Below are 25,123 nucleotides of genomic sequence, written 5' to 3' on the forward strand. Positions count from 1 at the left end.
AGAAGAAGGCCTAATGGTGCCCAAGGCCTAGGGCAGTGGTGGGGGACAGATAATTATTGTGGACAAAATACCTTTTCACACTCTTTAAAGTTTTGTAAGAACTAAGCTCACCTCTCATTCAAAAGGACAATCATGACTTGTGGTTCCCAAGGAAGTGTGGGGGAGGGATGGAGTGGAAGTTTGGGGTTAGCGGATGCAGACTATCAAATGGAGAGAATGGATACAGCAAGGTCCTACTCTACAGCACAGGGAAGTAGAGTCAATATCCTGTAATAAACCAGAATGGAAAAGAACATGAAAAAGAATGCGTATATGTGTATATATATATCTGTATATATACTGTTGTTCAGTCACTCATTCGTGTCCAGCTCTGTAATCCCATGCACTCTAGCACACCAGGCTTCCCTATTCTTCACTATTTCCGGTACTTTGCTCAAATTCATATCCATTCAGTCGGTGATGCCATTCAACCAGCATATTCCCTGTTGTCCCCTTCTCTTGCCTTCAATCTTTCCCAGCATCAGGGTCTTTTCCAATGAGTCGATTCTTCGCATCAGGTGGCAAAGTATTGGAGTTTTAGCTTCAGCATCAGTCCTTCCAGTGAATATTCAGGGTTGATTTCCTTTAGGATTGACTGCTTTGATCTCCTTGCTGTCCAAGGAACTCTCAAGAGTCTTCTCCAGTATCACAATTCCAAAGCATCAATTCTTCAACACTCAGCCTTCTTTATGGTTCAATTCTGAAAAACCATAGCTATGTAAGTATACATATATATAACTCAATGTGTGCATATTTGTATATAACTATACATAACTGAAATCATTTTGCTGTACAGCAGAGGTTAACACAATGTAAAACAACTATACTTTGATAAAATGCATTTTTAAAAAAAAGGACCCTCACGGCTGCTGCTGCTGCTGCTGCTAAGTCACATCAGTCGTGTCCAACTCTGTGCGACCCCATAGACGGCAGCCCACCAGGCTCCCCCATCCCTGGGATTCTCCAGGCAAGAACACTGGAGTGGGTTGCCATTTCCTTCTCCAGTGCATGAAAGTGAAAAGTGAAAGTGAAGTCACTCAGTCGTGTCCGACTCTTAGCAACCCCATGGACTGCAGCCCACCAGGCTCCTCCACCCATGGGATTTCCCAGGCAATAGTACTGGAGTGGGTGCCATTGCCTTCTCCGGTCATGGCTGGGACATGTACATCTACCAAGCGATGCCTCTCTGTCTCTGACAAAGTTTAATTGTATCAAACTCTGCCTCCCTTGGACAGGTTCTTCTGGTCAATGTTTTCCTTCCATAAGGGTGACCCATCACTTAGTCATCTAGTCAAGTCTGGCGGGGCTTCCTCTGTGGATCCTCACCTTAATGGGAGCGGCTTGCAGTGCTGGGACAGGGGAGGAGTGACCGGGCAAGTCATGGCAGGCACCTCTGGGTCAGGGAGCAACAGTGGGTGTGGACTCGCCCCCGGGCATCCAAGAAGAGCCACGGAAAGCCCTTTCTGGTGTTGCAGTCCCTGCCAGCTATGTGTCAACACCGCTCAGGACAGGCACCCACCAGCCAGAAACCCTGTGTGGATCCTGACTGCCTCTCCCAGCAAAGCCTAAAGTCAGGGCCCTCTGCAACTTGGCTCCAAACTTCCCCCATCTTTATCTTCGCTCATCCTCCTCCAAGGCCAAACCAAACAGCTCCCCTTTCCCTGGACACCCACAGGCTTCCCACCCTCCCACCTTGACCTTTGCTCTTTCTGATCCCTGACAGGCTGATCCTGTTCCCTCCATCAGTTGAAACCCCGTCACCTACCCCTCCAGGCTCAACTCGCTCACCTCTCTTCCTGACCGCATCAGCAAGACCTCTGCCCTGAAAGCCCGTTATGCTCTGTTCTACAGCCCTGCTGTTGTTTTCCTGCTTTGCTTTGTGTGTGTCTTTATCACACACACCCATCTTCCTAGATTGGAGGCTCTTAAAGGGCAGGGACCTCGTCTTATACATGTCATCCCACATCTCTTACAGAGTGTCATGGATGGGTGGATGGAAAAAGGGGAAAGGAGAAAGGAGGAAGGAAGACACAGGAATGAACGATAAACAAAAGGCCCTGGGGACAGCCAGCTCCTAACCAGAGAGGCCTCGCCCACTGAAGATGCCAGACATGCAGCCCTTCTCTCAATGGCTCCCTCCCTCCCCTCCCCGCACCTGGTACCCATTTCAGCCGCATCCATCACACAGACCTGGGATCACTGCGCAGAAAACATGCAAAGGCAGAGCAGGGCTGGCTCGGCCCCATGAGGTCCTCTTCCTCTCCAAGGGCCACTGACCCTACAGGAGATCAGGGAGGGACAGACCCATCTGCTGGGCCCCTTTATCCCCTGGTACGGACACACCCCAGAAGGTAACGTGACCACACACAGGACTCGCTGGTTGTCAGTGGCGACGGCAGATACACACTAAACCGATGCTGAGTGACAGGGATAAAAGCTGCCTTCCGCAGGATGCTTCAGTTAGCCAGAACTCCATCAGCCGCAATTCTTATCTCACTGAGGCTTTTGTTTGTCTTGTCTTTTCAATCTGAGTGTCCTTTCTGCAGGAGAAAGAGAAACAACCCAACAAAACAAACGGACAGTAGAAATTGTGGTCAAGAACAGTTTCAGGAGAAGAGAAAAAGGGAGGGTTTGTGATGCCTTACCATCCAGAGTTTCAGAGGTGATTTCAGCAAACGCCGAGCTGGTGACTCCGCTCCAAGTCGGCAAGCTCAGCAGGTCTCCTTCCCCTGCTGCCCCGAGCCTGCGTTAGAAGCTGGAGTCTGCCTGTGTCTGTTGATTGACCAATTCGCGGAGCCACACCCCAAGGATCTAGCTGAACCCTAGTCACACAGCTCGCTTTGGCCTCATTGGTAACTGGAGGATCCACGGATCATGCCGAAGCCACTGGGGCCGCGGCCCAGCCTCTGCCCAGGAGGAGCTCTGGAGCCCAGCAAACACCTGGCTTAGTCCCTCTCCCTTCAGCCACTCTCCATGTGACCTCAGCAGATAGAAACCAGTCTGCCTTAGGTTCCCTGTCTGCAAAGCGGGGTGATAATAATATACCCAAGACTTCCCCTGTGGCTAGGACTCCGCACTTCTATTGCAGAGGCATGGGTTTGATCCCTGGTCAGGGAACTAAGATCCCATATGCCACATGACACAGCCAAAAAAGAATTTTAAAAACGCAATAACATACCTTCGGGAATCCACAAAGACTAATGGAGATAATGTATTAGTATATTAATAATGCTCTAACACACCCAGGAGCTAAAAAAAGAGCTGAATTTTTTTCCCCTTCCACCTGCATGCCAAACCTCTCACACCCCAGGCCCCAGGCTGTCCCTCCCAGAAAGTTCTGTCTGCAGCTCTCCGGGCCTCTTAAGGTGAGATGCTCTGATCCGTCACACCCTGAGAACCCCTGCCCTCTGCAGTATGGGGCAGGCACCTCCACCCTGAGCCCCCCGCGCCCCACAGCTTGCTCCCCAGTGCCTCTGCCCCAGCAGTGACCCCGCCACTGGCGAGAGACAGAACTGAGAGAGAGGAGACAAAACGGGCAGCCTGTGAAGTCCTCCCCCAGCCCCCTCAAACTATGCTTCTAGCCTGGTACAGTGCCAGCTCCATCATACTCCGAGATCCCTTACTTAATCCCTATGACTTAAGGACTGACATTGTCCCCTTACAGATAAGGAAACCAGGGCCCAGAAAAGTAGCTTTCTCAAAGTCACACATCTCATAAGTGTTGGAACCAGCCTTGGAGCCCACGGGGTCTGACTCCAGAGCCAAGCCTGCAGCCCTGAGCCTGGGGGCACCCTGTGTCCCCAAGGCTTCAGGCAGGACGACCCCCTCATCCCAGAACTGCCTTTGGCAGGGACCCACCCTGGGTAACTACTTTTCATTTATTCTTTCCAATTCTCACAGCAAGCCCACACTTGCTAGGAAAAGGTTTACTTTTCCTATTAGATGAGATACTTTCCTATCCAGATGCGAAATACTGAGGTCCAGAGGCATGAAGTGAAACTGTAAGGCACAGAGCTTGTAAGGGGCCAAATCAGATTCATCTGACTGCAAAGCCTGTGACTTTTCTGCTGCCCCAGCTCAAAGGTCAGCGCCAGACACACAGAGGAGGCCTGAATGGCCATACCCTCATGATGGCTTAAGAGGTAGTGAGACCCCATCTGTTCAAGCTCTCCCCAGGATCCCCAGGTACAAACCAAACCCCAGCCCCATGACCTTCTCCAAGAGCCCGGCCACGTGCCTGCAGTAATGAGTGTATTATCTGGGACTGGAACACTTGCAGTAGCATACAGATTAACCGGGCTGCCTTTATCTGGGCTGAACTGTCTGTTGGTAGAGACCAGAGCCCAGAAGGACTGTGACAGAGGAAGGGACATGGATTTGGCAGGAGAGGGTGTTGGATGTTCAAGGTGTTGTCAGGATGACTGGAGTGAAGAAGCTTGAGGTTGGAGGTGGGAGAGCCAGAGAGAGGGTGCCCTGTGCAAGTGGGCAGCACCAAGGCTGGCTGAGCGCAAACCCTGCCCTACAGCACTGCGAGCTCCATCACCCTGCTAGCAGGGCCAGGGACGCCTGATTCCCCCTGTTGTTATCACTGCATCTCTATAACCACCACCCCTTACTTATGTATCTGCATCACTTATCCATCTTCTTGACAGTCTCCCCAGCCCTAGAAGTCACCCCACGAATGCAGGGACCACTGAATCACAGAGCATCCCCAAAGCAGGCTCCAACTCCACCCTCTGGAATCATCCCCTCTTATAACAAAACGCAGATTCCTCAGCTGGGTCTTCGTGCCCCAGAAGCTGAGACTCTGCCCTCACCCAGGGAAGACTCCTGAGTGGGCGGACAGAGATGCTGCCCCTTGGGGCCTTGCAATAGGATGGCCATCCCTGGCCCTTTAAGGCTCCTTGTGGATGGAGGGTGACGGGTGCCCTCCATTCGGGTGCCTGACAGAGTGGAGCCCAGTCTGCAAGGCTCCTTGGTTGAAGGAGCAGCTCTCCCGTGCTCCTTGGGGGTGCCCGGGATATGCACACTTCTTCCTCCACTGCACCCACTCCCAGTAGACCGGGGAATTTGGTGGAGACTGCTCATACTTTGCGTCTTGTGAGGCGAAGCCAATAAATAGTTATTGTTGATTTCAAGCCAGAGGTTGGAAGAGAGCAAATGGCTTTCAAGGAAGTGTGAACAAGGGGCTTCCCTGATGGTCCAGTGGCTAAGACTCCGCACTCCCAATACAGGGGGCTGGGTTCCATCCCTGGTCAGGGAACTGGATCCCGCATGCCACAGCTAAGACCTGGTGCAACCAAGTAAATAAGTAAAAAATTTTTTTGAAAGAGTGAACAAGGGGAGGAGGAAGGAGAGGGTGGGATGAATGGACAGAGTAACACGGAAACTTACATTACCATATGTAAAATAGATAGCCAAGAGTCTTCTCCAGCACAACATTTCAAAAGCATCAATTCTTCTGCGCTCAGCTTTCTTCACAGTCCAACTTTCATATCCATGGCATCTGGTCCCATCATTTCATGGGAAATAAATGGGGAAACAGTGGAAACAGTGTCAGACTTTATTTTGGGGGGCTCCAAAATCACTGCAGATGGTGATTTTGATGGGAATTTGCTGTATGACTCAGGGAACTCAAACGGGGGCTCTGTAACCAACTAGATGGGTAGGAAGGGGTGGGAGATGGGAGGGAGGTTCAAGAGGGAGGGTACATATGTATACCGATGGCTGATTCATGCTGATGTTTGGCAGAAACCAACACACTTCTGTAAAGCAAGGATCCTTCAATTAAAAAATAAATAAAATTAAAATTTTAAAAAGAAGTGTGAACAAAATAAAGTGAGATCCATAGCTGGAGAATGATTCGGGGACTAAAGCATGGCACATCCTGATGCAACAATAAATTTTTAGTTGGAAAGACATTAGAAGCTCACTTTTCACAGCCTCTCAAGGATGATGGGTGTCCCTGGTGGCTCACATCCATACATGACCACTGGAAAAACCATAGCCTTGACTAGACAGACCTTTGTTGGCAAAGTAATATCTCTGCTTTTTAATATGCTATCTAGGTTGGTCATAACTTTCCTTCCAATGAGTAAGCGTCTTTTCATTTCATGGCTGCAATCACCATCTGCAGTGATTTTGGAGCCCCCAAAAATAAAGTCTGACACTGTTTCCACTGTTTCCCCATCTATTTCCAATGAAGTGATGGGACCAGATGCCATGGATATGAAAGTTGGACTGTGAAGAAAGCTGAGCACAGAAGAATTTACGCTTTTGAACTGTGGTGCTGAAGAAGACTCTTGCGAGTCCCTTGGACTGCAAGGAGATCCAACCAGTCCATCCTAAAGGAGACCAGTCCTGGGTGTTCATTGGAAGGACTAATGTTGAGGCTGAAACTTCAATACTTTGGCCACCTAATGCGAAGAGTTGACTCATTGGAAAAGACCCTGATGCTGGGAGGGATTGGGGTCAGGAGGAGAAGGGGATGACAGAGGATGAGATGGCTGGATGACATAACTGACTCAATGCACATGAGTTTGGGTGAACTCCAGAAGTTGGTGATGGACAGGGACGCCTGGCGTGCTGCGATTCATGGGGTCGAAAAGAGTTGGACACGACTGAGCGACTGAACTGAACTGAAGTGGTGGCTCAGGGCGTAAAGCATCTGCCTGCAATTCAGGAGACCTGGGTTTGATCCCTGGGTCGGGAAGATCCCCTGGAGAAGGAAATGGCAACCCACTCTGGTACTCTTGCCTGGAAAATCCCATGGACGGGGAAGCCTGGTAGGCTACAGTCCAGGGGGTCACAAAGAGTTGGACACGACTGAACGACTTCACTTTCATAAACAGCCCTGACATGTAATGGGATGACTTCCACATCTGGTTGATGGCAGACGGCCGACCAGGATGACAGAACAACCAGGGAGAGTGTCTCCCATTACCAGAAGCTTCTTCACATGGCGGCAGACACAGGTTCTGAAAATGGGGAAAGGACCGGTCTCACCGCACACGTGCTTCTCAGCCTCTGCTGGTTTCCGGGCAGCCAGAGCAAGTCACGTGACAAAGCCCAGGCTCCGAGGGGGAGGGCGGTCAGAGAGCAGGCAGGATGGTGTGAGTTCAGGCAGGAGCGAATCGTGGCCACTTGGGCACCCACCACCCGGGGACAAGAGTCACCAGGCTGCCTTTTGTTTACACACAGTCCTACAGGGAACATCAAGAATGTCTCTTCCTTACCTGACTTACAATAGATGACCAATTAACAATGTCTTCATGGTGTAATTGAAAAAAGAGGAAAAGAGAGAGAGAGGAAGAATGAAAAAGAATTACTGAATAAGGAGTGAGTGAGTGAACAGTGAACGGAGGTCTAACACTCCGGGTGCCTAAAGAAAACTGAGTCGCTCAGGCCTGGAGGAAGACTCTGGAATTTTAAGAAGCTGAAGAAAGACATGCAGCTGTTGAAGACACAAAGTCCTTAAGAAACGGGATGTTTGGGGAGGAAAAGCTTATGGTGCAGTGAGAGGAGACTGAACTCATAATCAAAACCCCTAATTCCTCAAACTTTATTCCTTCTCTAATCACAATGGAATTAATGAATGTCCTCAGTTTTTTTAATTTCAACTCATATTTATTAAGCACCTACTCTATGTCAGGCATCATCGTGTTAGTTGCTTCAGTCATGTCCAACTCTTCATGACCCCAAGGACTGTAGCCTGCCAGGCTCCTCTGTCTGTGGAACTCTCCAGGCAAGAATACTGGAGTGGGTTGCCATGCCTTTCTCCAGGGGAACTTCCCGACCCAGGGATTGAACCCAGGTCTCTGGCACTGCAGGCAGATCCTCTACTGTCTGAGCCACCAGGCCCCAGCTCATGGTCCTGCAAGGTGGAGATCACCTCCATGAGTCATTTCTGCACCTTTTTAGCAGCTTGGTTCCCCACTCCATCTCTGAAGCCCGGCATCACATCTGCCCTGGCAGGGAGACACCAACCCAAGCTGCACCACCAGGCTCCCTCCGTGACCCTGGAGGGCTTCTCCAGCAGCTGCTGGGACACTCAGTCCAGACCTGGTTTCCTGGGCAGACAGGTAGGAGGCCCCTGGTCAATATGACCCCTCAGGCCCCGTTTAGCTCTAACACTCTAGGATAAGAACAGGAACTGTGTCAAGCTCCTAGTGAGCTTTCCATCACAGCCAGTTGTGCTGTGCCCTGCAGACAGCACGTGTCCTCTGGGGGTCACCAAGAAGGCCACCGAAGAACACAGAAATGCAAGCAGGGTCTTCAGAGTGTCGCGGGGCAGAGCTCCTTGGCATGGCAAACCTACCCTCTCCAATCTATCCAGCCACCATCCTGCCAAAGGGCTCGCTTCCCCAGAAAAGACAAACAGCCCAGCCACCCAATTCAGAGCTCTGTACTCCAGGGAGGAATGGTGGAGACACAGCTCCCAGCTGAGCCCAGTGGACCTTCAGTTCAGCCGCTCAGTCGTGTCCAACTCTTTGCAACCCCATGAACTGCTGCCTGCCAGGCCTCCCTGTCCATCACGAACTCCCGGAGTTCACCCAAACCCATGTCCATCAAGTCAGTGATGCCATCCAACCATCTCATCCTCTGTCGTCCCCTTCTCCTCCTGCCCTCAATCTTTCCCAGAATCAGGGTCTTTTCAAATGAGTCAGCTCTTCTCATCAGGTAGCCAAAGTATTGGCGTTTCAGCTTCAACATCAGCCCTGGATAAAGAATAAAAACAGAGGCAAAACGTGAGGCAGAAGGTCCTGACCACTGCTCCCTGCCAACCTGGTGCAGCACCAACCACCTCCCCAGATCTCAAGGTGGCTCTCTGTGTCCTCTGACCTCATCCGAGGGAGGACAAGCTCATTTTTTTTAAGTTACTTTTCCCCCTATTCATTTATTTATTTTATTTTTTAACCACACAGCATGTGAGATCATAGTTCCCCAGCCAGGTACTGAACCCCTGGCCCCTGTATTGGAAGCTTGGAGTCTCTCAACCGCTGGACCAGCAGGGAACTCCCCAGGCACTCTCTTGACTCCCCTCTCTCCCCACCTCTACTTTCCCGGACATCCGCTCATGAGAGCCCAGGCTTCCTCCTGCAGGCTGTTCACCCCTTCTTTTCTTACCCCTCCCTTTCCTCAGCCTCTCCCCACGGGGGCTCCATCCCCTTCACCTGCAAACACCTCACACCTTCCCTGGCCCCAGCTGTCAGCTGCCTAAGACACAGTCGATTGTCCTTTGTGATTCTCTCCCCCAAGCAGGCATCACTTCCTAACTTCCCTGCTGACCCCCAATTCCCTGCAGGCAGACTCAGACGGTGACCATTAAAGACCATCATCTTTAATAGCATCGCACACTGGAGAAAGGAAATGATCTTAACATTACTGCTTGAGGATCCCTTCATCTGCCTTCCCACCCCGCAACACCCACACGATTAGATGCCAACTTCTGTCTGTCACCCTGCATAATAGGTGTGGAGCATCCCTTTCTCTTCATTCCTGTAACAACGTCTTCCTTAGATCTTATGAGAAGCACTTTCAGTGGTCCTCGTTTCCCTGCCTCCCTTCCCACCACCAACCCCTCTTTAAATTCATAGCCTGTTTGGGGCCAAGCCTTGTATCTGTCTATATTTGATCTTCTCACACTCCATTCATCCTGGAAGGATTCACCCCTGCCCTGCTAAATCCTTCCCAGACTTTGAGATTCCGCTCAGTGGGGTTTCCTCTAGAAATCCTCTCATCTCCTCCCCTGCCCCCCTCTTACCACTGCCTGCCCCCATAAGCAGGAAGTCATCCTCTGGATTCCTAGTGCCCTGTCTGTGTTCCTGCCCTAAGATGCTTATCGCTTTCTGCATAGTATCCTAGATGTTTGAGTATTTTCCTGTCTCTCTAATGACAAAGATTCCTTGGAAGATGTAATTGAATCCTTTATATCTCTATAGCCCTCAAAAAATGAGGATGATGCCTTTGGATAGATTTGTTGAATGAATGAATGAATGACTCGTGCCTCTAGCGTTCACAGAAGGCAGTTGCAGAGCACCTACCTGAAGAGGAAGGGTCTTTGGGATCTTGCCCAGAAACAATTTGGTGATTGTAAAAGCATCACTTGAATTATTTGCCAGAGCTATGTCTCTTGACAGCCATCTGCAGCCACCTCTGCATAGAGGCAATGAAATTAAAATCTGCTGTATTGAACCAAATTCCTCGAGCAACCCTCCTGTTATCCCCGCCACCCCCACGTACGGAAGACGGAAAGCTGCAGCCCCTCTGTAGTCTCTCCCCAGAGCTGTGAGCGGTTACCCCACAACCCTGGCTCACCCCACCCCCACCCCAGCTCAGCCACTGAGCTCACGCCTTCTGGCCTCGTTCATTTTCTAGATGGATGGAGCAAATACCTAGCGAATATTATTTATGACTTTGTGATAAATAAGCCTTTTACAGAAGTTATTCAAGGAGTTCTGGGGAATTTCAAGGATAACTTTCAGCAAGTTTCAAAGGTCAGGTCAGCCTGGGATACTGAGCCCATAGTATTTGCCATTCGTTCATCTGTTTTGAATTATTGGCCTTACCCAGCTTCAGTCAGCTCTCAATGGACTGCCTGTGCTTTAGCTCTCTGGCTGTATTTTATTTCGATAGTGGGGCAAGGGCTTTAATAATTATTATTTGTGCTAGGCTGACAGTGGGAGAGGAATAAAAGGGGTCATAAATGAAATTTAAGTTCTAGCAAATGTGCTGGAAAAGATGTGCTCTATCTGACCAGGCACATTGCCCCCGTGCACCCCCACCCCCAGCCATACGCGTGGAGCTTACATCTGTGCAGAGGTAAGAAGGCACTGGCCCCGAGCTGGCAGCGCAGAGGTGGGGTCATAAGGGCAGGGCTTTCCCAGAGGGCCAGGAAGCAGTGGACGAGCCCGGGACCTCTTCTCATATATGAATGTACATCTGATCCTCTGCAGATGCTGCAAACAGGGCTGCTTGGGAGCAGAGTGTGTGTCCCACTCTATTCCAAATCCACAGAATCTAACAGTCTGCCAGCATATAGTAGGCACTCAATAAATATTAGATTAGGTTGGATGAGGCTGGATTGGATTGGAATGGACTGGGTTGAGTTGGTTTAGGTTGGGCTGGGGTGGGCTGGGTTGAGTTGAATTACATGGAATCAAATCGAATTAGGCTTCCATTTCTCCTCCACCCTAACTGTAATTTCTTTCCACAAAGCCTTTTATTTTTTAAATTTTTTTTCACTTTTGTTTTTGTTATGGTCAGCTTTTTTTTTTTTTTTTTCCTTCTGGTCTATTTGTTTAGCTTGGTTGTTTGGATTTGATTTTGATTTACCCTGAGAATGAGTTTGTCTGAGAAGTTTAACTTAGAATCTAAAGGTCTTCACAGATAGATCTAGACATTTCTGTGTAGATAATTCAGCAAACTTCATTTTCCATTCCTGAGACCTAAGAGTATCAGCCTATTTTTATAGAGATAATATGGAATAAAGAAATAAAGAATATTGCCTCATGTTACCCCCTTTTACAATAGTAAAATTTGTTTCACCTTGTTATATTTTTTTAAGAAGGCTTCTTCCTAGTACGTATACTTTACTAGTTTGAAACTCTTTACTTGGCATATTCCAAATGGGAGCATATAGGTTCTTTTACAAAGCGCTTGGTGAAGTGAATTGACGACAGAAAGCCTGTTTTGTCCACCTCTTTGGCTGTTTGTTTTCAACTCCAGAAGGTAGAAAAATATCTCCCCCTCTGAGAAATCAATCAAGGGTTCCCTTTGTCTCTAGACTGAGGCACTTTCTGCTAGATTCCCTTCTTATAAACATCTGTCCCTCTCACTTTACATGGTAAACACAGCCTGATGAAATCCTACTTTGGTGAAGGTTTAAAATCAAATTATATTTAAATGCATTGGTGGACGCTTAAAGGAATACCTCCTACAGCATGAATAGCTCTCTAATTTACCTTCTATGAAATCTGAATTTTTCATATTGAATTTTCTCGAGGAAAATCCATCTCCTCTTTGTTCTTCTTTCAGAAGAAACAGCTAGCAGAGTGCTTTGCCTGCAGTCTCCCTCCAGGCTGAGGCCTCAGGAGGGCATGCCTGTTTGCCAGAGTTGGATGCAGGTCCACCTGGGAGCCTGACTCCGAAAGGGAGGTTTAGAACCAGAAAGGGCTGAGACCATTCATTTCCAAAGAGGTCTTTAAAGCACCCCGGAAGGGTCTCTGCTAGAAGGTGCAATGGGATGGAGAAGCAGGGAAAAGGAAACAAGAAATAAGTCCACCAGGCAAGAGAGATGGGAACCCCAAGCAAGGACCTTCGATGTCGCTGACTCGTGCTTGCTCCTGCATCCAGCACTGTGTAGGGTCAAGGGACTGAGTTGACAGAGTCCCCAGACTGTTTTCCTGATGAACCTTGGATTTCTGCAAATCTCTCCAGCTTCTGGATGCGAACTCTCAAAACTCATCACTCAGGTTCGTGAAAACATCCTCAACCTTTACTTACCCCACACGGAGAACCCCATACATTATACTCCCTTCCCATCAAGGGAAACGAGTGTGTTGTCATTCAGTTGCACAGGATGGGGAGGAGAGGCTGCCTAACATGGTGAGTCCTTCAGATGGATTTCATAGGGAAAAGCACCCTTTTAATACGAAGGAGAGAAAAACATGCCGCTGTTCCCCTAGCACTTCAAAGCATGTGGGGCCAGCGGCACGTCTTACATCAGCTGAAACATCCTTTGGACCATAGAATTTCTGCCTCCTTCTTCTAGGTCTCTGCTTTATCTACTGTGCATAGACAGTGCTCTATTTCTCCTACCTCTTCTGGAGTCCCCCTTCTCTCTTTAGCTCCTTCCCTGAGACAAGGTTTTAGAGCCAGAGCCTCATTTTGTGTGTGTATGTGCTGGTCACCTGGCTGATTAACAAACAATTCCAAAACATCGTGGCTTGAAACAAAAATTTGTTACTGCCTCTCGTGTGTCTGTTGATGGGGCAGTTGGGCTGTGCTCATTTAAGATGTCTCCTGGGTTGTATTCGGATAGAGAGGGGTCAGGGCTGAAGTCTTCTAATGGCTCAGTCTGCTCACGGCTGAAAAGCAAGACTCGAGGGGCAAGTGTTGGTAGAAAGGAAAGGTTGCTTTGTTCAGAGACTGGAAACCCGGGGAGAAGGCAGACTCATGCCCAAAGGCCAATTCCCCTCTCGTCCCCTCCCCATATAGCACTGGGCCAGAGTTTTTAAAGGGGAGTTTCCTGGGTGTATAGACAGAGGAAGGGGACTACATGCAGAAAAGAACAGTCAACTATAACAGTTATCTTGAAATTGGTCATCTGTGGTCTGATCAGCGTCCTCTTGACTGTTTTAAGTCAGTTCATCTTTAGTTCAAGGGTTAGTCTGTTCCCATTTCTTTGAGGCCAGTTCTTGGAACGGTGTCAGCTTGTATCATGGCTACAGTCTAATAGTAACTTCTTCCACCTGGTAAGGGTTTCAGTATCTACAAAGCAGTTCAAAGAATATGGCTCAGAGTGTTATCGAGAACCCTTGAGGAGGAACTAAGGGTCCTTGGCTTTTCTTAATGACTCGGTCATTATTATTTCATCTTATTTACTGCTTTCCTTTGCATCTACATTTTCTGACTTCTCTGATTAAATGTATTCTTTGACTCAAGTTTTTCTACAGACAAAAACCAGGCAGAAGACATAGAGGTGGGTGGAAGTTCCATCCCGGGAAAGCCCCAGAGGGTCCTGCTCCATTTCAACTGGATGGCCGACAGTTGGCAGTTGGCAGACGGATGACAGTTGCCAGTTGAGTCTCAGCTGGAGGTCCGTTGGTTAAGGACCGGAACAACTTCATGTGGCTTCTCCATACGGCTTCTCATAGCATGCTGGCTGGGCCACAAGAAGGGATGTCCCAAGAAGGAGTGTCCCGAGAAGCAACTATTCTACGAGACCCAGATGGAGAAGCTGCAAAGTGCTCATGACCTTGCCATAAAAGTCCTTGAAAGTCACTTCCGCCATATCCTACTGTTCGGGTAAGGCATTAAGGTCAGTCCTACAGGAAGGGAATCTGAGTCCATCTCCTGATGAGATGAGAAGCACGCAAGTGCCAGGGAAGTGAGAACAGCCATGCTTGAAAACTCGCCATAGAGCCATGCTGTAATCTTATCACAAGATGCTAAAACCTTTTTATTCATTGCTGATCCTGTGCTGCTCTGTTCCCTTCCCCTCACACTCACAACCCCTCCAGTTAATAGCTAGGATCCCTGGGTTGAGAAGCTAGGATCCCTGAGTTGAGAAGATCCCCTGGAGAAGAAAATGGTAACCCACTGCAGTATTCTTGCCTGGGAAATTCCATGGACAGAGAAACGTGGTGGGCTACAGTCCATGCAGTCACAAAAGAGCCGGACGTGACTTAGCGCGCGTGCACACACACACACACAGAATATATATTTTGTAAGTCAGTCAAAGCCAGTCTTGAACTGAGCACAGCAGAGTTTGACCCAGGGAATGACTGCCTTAAAGCCACTGGAGAGATTTTTTGTTCTTTTTTAAGTTATTGGATTTTTTAAACAGTCAGAGAAAGTCCATGGGTCACATACACTGCAGAAATTTTCAGGTATTCCCACCATTATTATTATTATTATTATTATTATTAGAAACCAAACGACAATCATCTTCTGAGGTTCTCCTCTGGCCTTCTATTTAAGAGTGAAAAATTAAAAAATAAAAAGGGGGGGAGGGTAGGGGGGGAAAGTCCAGGGGGGTGGAGTGAAAATTCAGCTGAAACTGAGAAATCTTGAGAGTGTGTATAATTCTAATACCTTTCCACTGGAAAGAAAAGTGAATCTTCTGAAACATCAAAGCTCCATAGAAAACAAGAGAGGTTTAGACTGAAAATCCTCGGACTCCAATCTACTGTCCACCTCTTCCCAAGCTGCTACAGGCTGAGGACAGGAAGATCAGCCACTCACTCCTGTAAAGTAGAAAGGAGGCTCTTTCCTGGCCCATCTGGCCTGCTCTGGGCTCTCCCTGAACCATCTGAGGCATCTCAAACCCTGGGCCTCTCCTCCCACTCCTGAGAATGACTGCCTGGTGTGTGGGGGAGGACAGGAGGTGTGACACAGGGAAGCCCCTTACCCATCCATCCACTCATCCATCCATCCACTCTTCTATCCATCCACCCATCCCCTTACCCATTCACCCTTCCATCCATCCACCCACCCATCCACCCATCTACCCATCCACTTACCCATTCATCCATCCATCCACCCATTCACTCACCCACCCATCCATCTATCCACTCATCTATCCATCCACCAACCACTTAACCATTCATCCATCCATCCACCAACCACTCACCCATTCACCACACCCATCCACATACCCATTCACCCATCCACTTATCCATTCACCCATCCATCCATCCACTCATCCACTTACTCATTCACACACCCATCCACTTACCCATTCACACACCCATCCACTTACCCATTCACACACCCATCCACTTACCCATTCACCCACCCATCCACCCACCCACCCAGCCATCCATCCATTCACCCACGCATCCATCCATCCACTCATCCACCCATCCATGTACCCCTTACACATGATGCGCTTCCAGCTTCTCGAAAGGCAGAGGTGGACACAATTTGTATTTGACCTCACAGAAACTTTTTTTCATTATCTCCTAGGAGGCCCTCCTGTTTGAGGCAAAGAGTGCCAGATGGGGAGTTCTCCAACTTGAGGGCTCCCCTGTTTCTCCACCAACAAATGGTATAACCCTCCTGGGGCTTAGCTGGGAAAAGAGATCGTGCTACTACCTAATAATAATCTTTAGCTCTTTTTCACCCCCTAATTTTTCTTCAGGTAAACCAAAGGCAGGAACACCTGATGACACAGAAAACCCCTTACCCCCTTTATTCTGGCAGGATGGGCCCCCAGCGCCCACAGCCATTTGAAGAGACTCCCTGACCCCAGCCCCCGTCCCTCCACACCAGCCAGCCTCCTTTCAGGCCGCTGTGGGCAGCCAAACCAAGGATGACGAGTTTGCAAACTTGCTCCTGTGGATAAAATCCACAAGCTATTTTCCTAAATGGCCAGGAACTGGCATTGGGGTGAGATGGGGGCGAGAGCAGGGCCCCCCTCTCCCTGGAGGTCTCTATATGCTTCAGCTCTTAATCACTAGATCGGAAAAGAGGGGGAGGGGTGAGCCGGGAGGGGGAGGGGAAGGTAAAGGGGAAGGAAAAAAAAAAAACAAAAACACAAAAACGCAGCATCAAGAAAAAAAGAGCCCCTCACTCAGGTCCTCTGGGACCCAGGACTCCATTCAGAGCGTTCAGAAAATAGGGTCAGGCATGTCTTGTGACCTGAGACCCCAGAGCTCCTCTGTTCCCCATAATTATCTAATACAGCACTCTCCCTGCCAAATACAATGAAACAATTTGTCACTTCAATTATCTGTCAGTCAACAGTGAGGCCTTTTCAACAGGCCAGCACATGTGTTTGGAGAGCTCGTCAGGGAGAGCCGGCTGGCCAGACCCATAACCATGGAAAATGGAACCTTTGTTAATGCTGGTGCTTAGAAAAGTAAATCCATTCAATTTCTCTCCTTCTCCCTCTCTCTCCTTTTCTAAATGCCTTCAGCTTGGAATTTGCACAAGGAGCTGAATTGGTCCTGCTCTGAACCTTCAATGACTGGCCAAAGGATTTGCATGGGGAAGCAGAAATTAATTCTTCCTTTCGGGGCTTTTTCCCCCTGGTTTGCTGTAATTCGGTGTTTAGACGCGAGATTACACCGTGCGTTACAGCGGGTTGGGGGTGATGAGGCGCCGGGAAGTGGGCGCTCGACCGGGCTGAGAGGGGGTTGCGTTTCGTCCGCTTCCCCAGTTCAGCCCAGCCAGCGACTCCTGCCCTTCCCCGCCTCCCCGCACTGGGGGTTCCCCCTGGGATCTCCACATTCTCCCCTTGGAGGGATAAACAGAAAGGAAATTTCATCCAAGGACCGGGCATCCCTTGGAACAACCCTCGGATTCCGTTTCTACGCAGACCTGAAATTGCTACTCCTGGGAGGGGACCCACCTCCTTTCCTGGGAGGAGGAAGCAAACCTGTGGCTGAATGCTGCTGCTGCTGCTAAGTCGCTTCAGTCGTGTCCGACTCTGTGCGACCCCATAGACGGCCTCCTACCAGGCTCCCGCGACCCTGGGATTCTCCAGGCAAGAACACTGGAGTGGGTTGCCATTTCCTTCTCCAATGCATGAAAGTGAAAAGTGAAAGTGAAATCGCTCAGTCGTGTCCAACTCTTAGCAACCTCATGGACTGCAGCCTACCAGGCTCCTCTGTCCATGGGATTCTCCAGGCAAGAGTACTGGAATGGGGTGCCATTGCCTTCTCTGGTGGCTGAATGTGCTGGTAGCTTCCTGTGATTTCCCACAATATTCTGACTTTAAATACTCATCTCAGGGTCAGATCGTGCAGTGAAGCTGCCTGTTTCTCTCTCGGGTTGGGCATACAAGGATGCTATTATTAATACAAAGTGTGTCAGCAAGGGCTCCAAAGACCCTTCCCCGCTCACAGCAAGGCTGGTACCTTTTCAGGATGGCAGACCCCAGTGGGCACACAGGTGTCCACCCATCATAGGGCTGGATCTTCTACCTCGATTTTTCTAACTAAACTATAGTTGATTTACAATATCGTATTAGTTTCAGGTGTATAGCAAAGTGATTCCGTTTTTGTTTTTTTTTTTTCAGATTATTCTCCATTTTAAGGTACAACAAGATATTGAATGTAACTCCCTTTTCTATTTTATGAAAAATAGTTTGTATAGTTTTTTAACAAACAAGTTTGTTAATCCCATGCCCTTAATTTATCCTTCCCCTCTCCCTTTACCCTTTAGTGACCAAAAGTTTGTTTTCTATGTCTGTGAGTCTATTTCTTTTTTTATATATACAGATTCATTTGTATTATTTTTTTGATCCCACATATAAGTGATACCATATAATATTTGTCTTTCTCCATCTGATTTTCTTCATGTGACAGTCTTTAGGGCCATCCATATTGTTGCAAACGGCAACGTTTCATTCTTTTTATGGCTAACATTCATATACATATAAATATTATATATAGAGAGCACATCTTCTTAAGCCAATCATCTCGTTAGTGAACACTTAGGCTGCTCCCATTTCTTGGCCGTTGTAAACAGTGCTGCTATGAACATTCAGGAGCATGTATCTTTTCAAATTAGAGTTTTTGTCTTTTTGGGGGTATATACCCAGAAGGAGGATTGCTGGATCATATGGTAGTTCTGTTTTTAGTTTTGAGGATCCTTTCCTTTTCCATAGGGGCAACACCAACTTACATTCCCATCAAGGATATACAAGGGTTCCTTTTTTTCTACACCCTTTCCACTTATTGTTTGTAGACTTTTTGATGATGGCTATTCTGACCGATGTGAAGTGACACCTTACTGCAGTTTTGATTTGCATTTCTCTAATAACTAGCAGTGTTGAACATCTTTTCATATTCCTGTTGGCCATCTGTATGTCTTTTTTGGAGAAATGTTTATTTAGGTCTTCTGCTTATTTTTTTGATTCAGTTGTCTGGGTGTTTGATATTGACTCATATGAGCTGTTGATACATTTTGGAAAGTACGCCCTGTTGGTCTCCTTTGCAAATGTTTTCTCCCATTCCATTGGTCACCTTTTCATTTTGTTGATAGTTGTGGTGCAAAAGCTTTTAAGTTTGATTAGGTGCTATTTACTTTCTTTTGCTTTTAGTTATTTTGCCTTGGGAGACTGATCTAAAAAACATTGCTATGATTTATATCAGAGGATGTTTTGCCTATTTTCTCTTCAAGGAAGTTATCGAGTCTCATATTTAGGTCTTTAAATCATTTTGAATTTTTTTTAATTTTTATTTTGTATATGATGTGAGGGAGCATTCTAATTTTATTGATTTATATGCAGCTGTCCAGCTTTCCCAGCACACTTGCTGAAGAGACTGTTTTTTCTCTATTTGTATATTCTTTCTTCCTTTGTCCTATATTCGGAGAAGGCAATGGCACCCCACTCCAGTACTCTTGCCTGGAAAATCCATGGACAGAGGAGCCTGGTAGGCTGCAGTCCATGGGGTCACTAAGAGTCGGACACAACTGAGCAACTTCACTTTCACTTTTCTCTTTGATGCATTGGAGAAGGAAATGGCAACCCACTCCAGTATTCTTGCCTGGAGAATCCCAGGGACGGCGGAGCCTGATGGGCTGCTGTCTATGGGGTCGCACAGAGTTGGACACGACTGAAGTGACTTAGCATTAGCATTGTCCTATATTAATTGACTGTAGGTGCATGAGTATATTTCCGGGTTCTCTATTCTATTCTGTTGATCTGCATGTTCATTTTTGTAACAATACCATGCTGTTTTGATTATTGTAGCTTTGTAGTATAGTCTGAAGTCTGGGAGGATTATGCCTCCAGCTTTGTTCTTTTTCTTCATGATTGCTTTGGCAGTTCTGGGTCTTTTGTGATTTCATATAAATTTTAGAATTTAATTGTTCTATTTTGATTGTTTTTATAGCGATTTTTTAAAAATACACCGTGTGTGCTAAGTTGCTTCAGTTGTGTCTGACCCTGCAATCCCATGGACTGTAGCCCCCCAGGCTTCTCTGTCCATGGAATTTTCCAGGCAAGAATACTGGAGTGGTTTGCCACTTTAGGGAATCTTCCTGATCCAGGAATTGAACCTGAGTTTCTCATGTCTCCTACATTGACAGGTGGGTTCTTTACCACTAGAGCCACCTGGGAGCCCCCTAAAATACATTGTTCTATAGCAAAGCAAAGTGTGTTTAACTTTTATACATATGATTTCATATACATTAGAGTTTAACCCCTCTTTAGATGTTTGCAGGTTTTTGCATATACTCCCCCCAACCTGAGAGTCTGTCTTCTTCCCACCCTGCCTTAGCTCGCGGTCCACATAGCAAGCCAGAGGTGGAAACCTGTCACTTTCTCCTTCTGCAGATGGCTTCCTTCCCTTCCATCCAGCCCCATAGCCCTGTACCACAGGAAGATGGCAATTTGGTTTTTTTTCCCAGGCCTTGGAATTCTGTACCCAGCACATCTGTGGGAAATAGATCCCTGAAGATTTCAGAGCAGATCTCTCTCTGTCTCCCCAGGGCCGCCAGGGCTCCTCGGGCGCCCCAAGCTCAGGTCTGATCAGACCATTCTCTCCTCCGCACTTCCTTTCTGCCTCATCCCTGCATTCACTCCCTTCCTCTCTTCTCCCTTCTCAGCTCTTCTCCCATCTCTGCCCTTCCTCCCTATTCCCTGCCAGTCCTGTCTCTGTATTGTTCTGCTCTGTTGTGATTTTCTGCTTCTTTCTCTGTTTTTCCCTTTTCTGAGCCCAGAGAATTTCACAGTCATCTCTATAGCATTGGATTGTACAGAGAAATCATTCTTTTTTTTTTTTTTTCCTTTCTTTCTACTTTAGAGCTAAGGAAAATATAAGCCCAAGAAGGGAGGTTTTAAATTCAGTCAGGAAGTCAGGAGTGAAACCGCCAAATAAATAAATCACTAAGTAGCTACCAGGTGGACCCAATCCCAGCCAGGCCTCCTCACGGCGTCCCTGCCTGCGTCTCACCCCAGAGCAGGCTGTTCTCCCCATCCTCTCAGGTGGCAGATTCCTCCAAGGAGGGATCCTGGCAACCAACCTGGGAGCTAACTGGGGTTGTTTTTGTGTTTTTTTTTTTCCCTTCGGGGCTGTGAGTAGAGCCTCTCTTCAGCTCTTGAGGAAGAGTCCATCATGGGGGATATGACAACAGAGGAAGAAAACAAGCCTTTCTTTCTGGACAAACACTCTGTGTGCAGACCGGATGCTACAAAATGACCACTCACTTTGAGAAGCTGCACACCTTACCCCAAATGTACTAACTTATTGGCAAAATTATTTTGGAATATTTCCAGAAAAAAATATATACCATGTATATATCACAAAAACATGTCATGTATTACTACTTTCTGGTAACCCCATATTTTCAAAGGGGTTCCTTTGCAGTAAGCCCATGCTTCCTTTTCTACCCCTTTTCAGGTATGATTCTGATTGCTGCAAGACTTCTTCCCCAAAATCAGTTCTACCTTTGCTGTAAGAAAATCAGCAACCCTTCAGGCCATGTGAAGAACTGGGGCCCAGCCCTGAAAGGCATTCTGAAAGCAGAGGATTTCCAGGGAAGCCAAAGGCAAGGCACGATCAGGATACCTTGACAAGCATCCTCTGTGAGCATCCCGTGTATGAGGCTCCAGCGCCAAGGCCAGTGCCAAACCGCAGGGCTGAAGGAGGCAGGCGGGAGATCACAGCACAGCCGCCAACACGCAGATGTAGGGTCTGGAGTTGGGGAGGCAGGCGAGGCCAGCCTGTTTCCCTGGGCTCTGGGTCAGCCTTGCCAGGGCTCTCACCTTCCCCCCTTCCCGACCCCCCACCTCTCTGTGGACCGACTCCCCAAACTCCCCAAACACTGACACCAGTGTTTAACCTCTCCCCTCCCCGACCTCCACTGTCTGCTCGGGGAGATAATGGCGACACGGTTGCCCTCTCTCCCAGGCTCTCCCCAGAGGAGAGGGGCCAGAAAGAGCCCCAAGCTGAGTGGGCATCGGGCCGGGCTGTGTCTAATCCCATCTCGGGCCCTGCACAGTTTAGAGGCATCTCCCAAGGAGGCCCAGCCAGTTCTGTCTCTCTGAAACATAATCTTCTCGATTGTTTCATCTTGCTTTTAGATAGCCACAATTTTTCCTTACAACAGCCAGCCAATCCCCTCCCCAGCCCCCAAGCCTGGAAAAGAAAAAAAATATGAATGTACTTGAACGGAGTGATAACCACCCACTGCAGAAAATGCAGGAACAAGACCTAGCCTGTGGGGGGAAAAAAAGGCTTCTACCCAGAAGGAAAATGAAGGGGGCACCCAGAGGAAATAGGTCAAGCTTTGAATCCATGGGTCACGGTCCCTCTGGTGATCCATGTATTTCAGAGACGCTGGGGGACCGGGGGACCTCCAGCCTGAATGCCACGTTTGCTTAGGTGGTCGAGGTTTTGAATTTTTTCTCAGACTCTATCCTATCTAGCCTGGTCTGGCTGTAATCACAAATCTCCAAAAATGGCGATGTGTACCATTTCTCTTGGGTGACTCCATAGAATAAATATTTTACATACAATTTACCCAGAAGCCCCAAAAAGACTTGTTGAAAACAGCCCAAATGCAAATTGACCACCCTTCTGAGAAACAGTGAATTAAAGCTTCTTGGGCTGTGAAGCCAAGTTGCTTAAAAAGCCACAGTGCAAATTCTTAAAGCACACAGCTTCCCTGAACTCAGTATGGAGAAACCGATTTAAACTATTTTTACCCATTCATTGCTGACGCTAATGAAATTTTATGACTTGCTTTATAATTAATTATCTGCTTGTTATTAAAATTCTAACTCAATATAAGTGCTATACGATCGTATTTTAAAAATCACAGTTTTGGGGGGAAATTGCCACCAAGCTGGGAACAAGGAGAAAAGGGTAGTAAAGGCCAGAAGTCACAAAGCCTGGTCTGCTTCCAAACAGCTGAAGGATAAAGTAGTTATTAAAATAATAACTCATATATAACATGGAAATAAAAATAGTGAGTTGTCTTACTTTCAGGTCTGAGCATCAAAATGTGAGTCTGCAAAAATTCATAAATTTATAGATAAACCTAATGCTATGCAGGCCCTAAATACAGATTTTAAGGAATAAAAATGAAAGATATTATTTTTTAAGTCTTTAAGGCCTCTAAGTCACCATGAATGTATATACATTTAAATGTATATACATGTATTTATAATAAACATATCTGTGTAACGTATGTATCTATACACATAAGCATATATTACATACATATAGCCACGCGAGTCAGCACAAACGTAGCTACTCAGAACCTTGCCTGCTCTTTCCCCCTCTTTCCCTGGACCTGTGCAAATGTGAACTAAATATTTGCAATAGATTTTAATTCCTCTCCCTGAACACAGAGCTGTTTTACAGGCTAATCTGAAATGTTGGTTTCACCATATAATTGCTTTAGATTCATGGACACTTTAACTTCGGGGAGAATTTTTTAAATTTTTATTTGATATCGGAGTAGAGTTGATTTACCATGTTGTGCCAGCTTCAAGTGTACAGCAAAGTGATTCAGTTGCACGTACACACAGATCCACGCTTTTTCAGATTCTTGTGGGGGGAAATTTTCAATTTCTAAAGCACATGAGAGGGAGAGAAACAAGTCTCTTTCATTCTCCCATCCATGTGGCCATCCAGCTTTTTTTGAATGAAGTAAAAATGAGCACTAAGGGGGATCAGACAACATCGTACAAAACAGGAGGTAGCTTCCAAAGAATTTTCCAGGCGGAAGTTCAAGCATTTCCCCACAAATAGCCATCTTAGCAAGTAGAGAAGGTACAACTCTTAAGGAAAAAACAAAATCCCAGAAAACTAACAGGTGTTTCAATGGCCAGGCGAGAAGGACGCTGCAAGTCCTGATTTGGGGTTGTTTTGAAGAACAATGAGGCCATTGGCAAGTACTTGTTGGGGCCACTGGGCTGTGAAAGACCCCTGATAGACATGCAAATGTGAAGGGGCCTGAATAGACTCAGCAAAGCTGGGTTTCCACAGCCTGGGCGGGGAAAGCTTTAGGGAGATAGCTGAAAGCATATGCCCTGAGCCAAAAATAACGTTTGCGCTGTAAGGACATTTAGGTAGAGCTGAAACGAGCCATTGAATGTTTTTTTTTTTTTTAAGTTCCATTGGAATCTGAAAGGGCAGCAATAATGCAAATCTGAAGTTTGCCTTCGTTAATTGGGTAGAGATTCACCAATTAATCGTAGAAAGGCAGAAAACTATTTTTTGGTTACCACTTTTTTTTTAAAAAGAGACTTACCGATAATTTTTTTTTAAATACGATACTCCAACATCAAATCTGACAACCAGAAAAAAACAAAACAGAAAACTAGGAAGGCCTTTATATAGCCTCTTTACTTCACCTGAACTGGGATAAACAGCTAAAATCGGAAGTTTAAGGTTATTTAATGCTTAGGACCAGGTTAGAGAGCCCAGCAGAGCCTCGATCAGTCTTTTCTTGACCTGATCAGTAAGGGAACTGCCAAAGGGGACACCCCCAGTTCCTGCACAGGTTCAGCCCTAAGAAACATCCCTAGGAACCCTGCTCCAACAGAGCAGAATGAAGAAAGCCTTCCTTCTCAAGCCAGCTTCCGAGTGTCTGGTATTAACCTGATGATCCAGAATTTTGGCTTCCTGCCCAGCAAAATGAAAATTTACAAACTGCAAATGTCTTTTATTATTAATAACATTTTTATTGATTCGGAAAACGCACCTGGTGTATTTCTTCCTACGTTCTGTGTTGACATTTGTTGAAATTGTTTCAGGGCTGTGTATAGGTTCCTGTCTCAAAGGAAGGTGTAAAAAGAAATTTCGATAGAAATAATAATGTGTGGATGAGGGAAGCAGAATGTGAGTTGGAGCTATGGAGAACGAACTACTCAATTTTTCAACTTTTTTTCCATCGAGGTTCACAAGCAGTGAAATCATTCTTCCTAAAAGGAACAAATGATCAGTTGAAATGTTTAAATAAATATTTTGACTAAAAATGTGTTTCCCACACATACAGATAATGGTCTGTATTTTTGCAGGGAACGTCTGACAACCCTACCATAGATTTTTCTTTATAAAGTAAATAAGGCCTGAAAAGAGTTTGGGAAAAACCTTGCAACCCTCATTGTCTTCTTCCTTATTCACTAACATCCAGGAAATGAAACCGTCATTTCAAGTGTTGTCTGTTTTGTTTGGTTGGTTTTGGGGATGGATCCTGTTCCCCTCTACCCCAACTTTCCCTTCCAAACTTCCTTATTTATTTCTTTATTTACGGCTGCGCTGGGTCTGTGTTGCTGCGTGCAAGCTTTCTCTAGTTGCAGCGAGCCAGGGCTACTCCCTAGCTGCCCTGTGCCGGCTTCTCAGCTTCTCACTGCAGTGGCCTCTCTTCTTGTGGGGTTCGGGCTCTAGAGCATGGG

General features: G+C 47.1%; 1 long non-coding RNA gene across 1 annotated transcript; it reads right to left on the reverse strand.

The window, feature by feature from the left end:
- Positions 1-699: 699 nt before the first annotated feature.
- LOC113884991 lies at positions 700-3,427 on the reverse strand. The gene is made up of 3 exons (XR_003509088.1): positions 2,685-3,427; positions 2,230-2,579; positions 700-739 (listed from the first exon to the last, which is right to left on the reverse strand). It is a non-coding gene; the product is annotated as an uncharacterized LOC113884991 (long non-coding RNA).
- Positions 3,428-25,123: the final 21,696 nt, after the last annotated feature.

This window comes from Bos indicus x Bos taurus, chromosome 27 (assembly GCF_003369695.1).
Source record: "Bos indicus x Bos taurus breed Angus x Brahman F1 hybrid chromosome 27, Bos_hybrid_MaternalHap_v2.0, whole genome shotgun sequence".
Classification (NCBI taxonomy): Eukaryota; Metazoa; Chordata; class Mammalia; order Artiodactyla; family Bovidae; genus Bos; species Bos indicus x Bos taurus.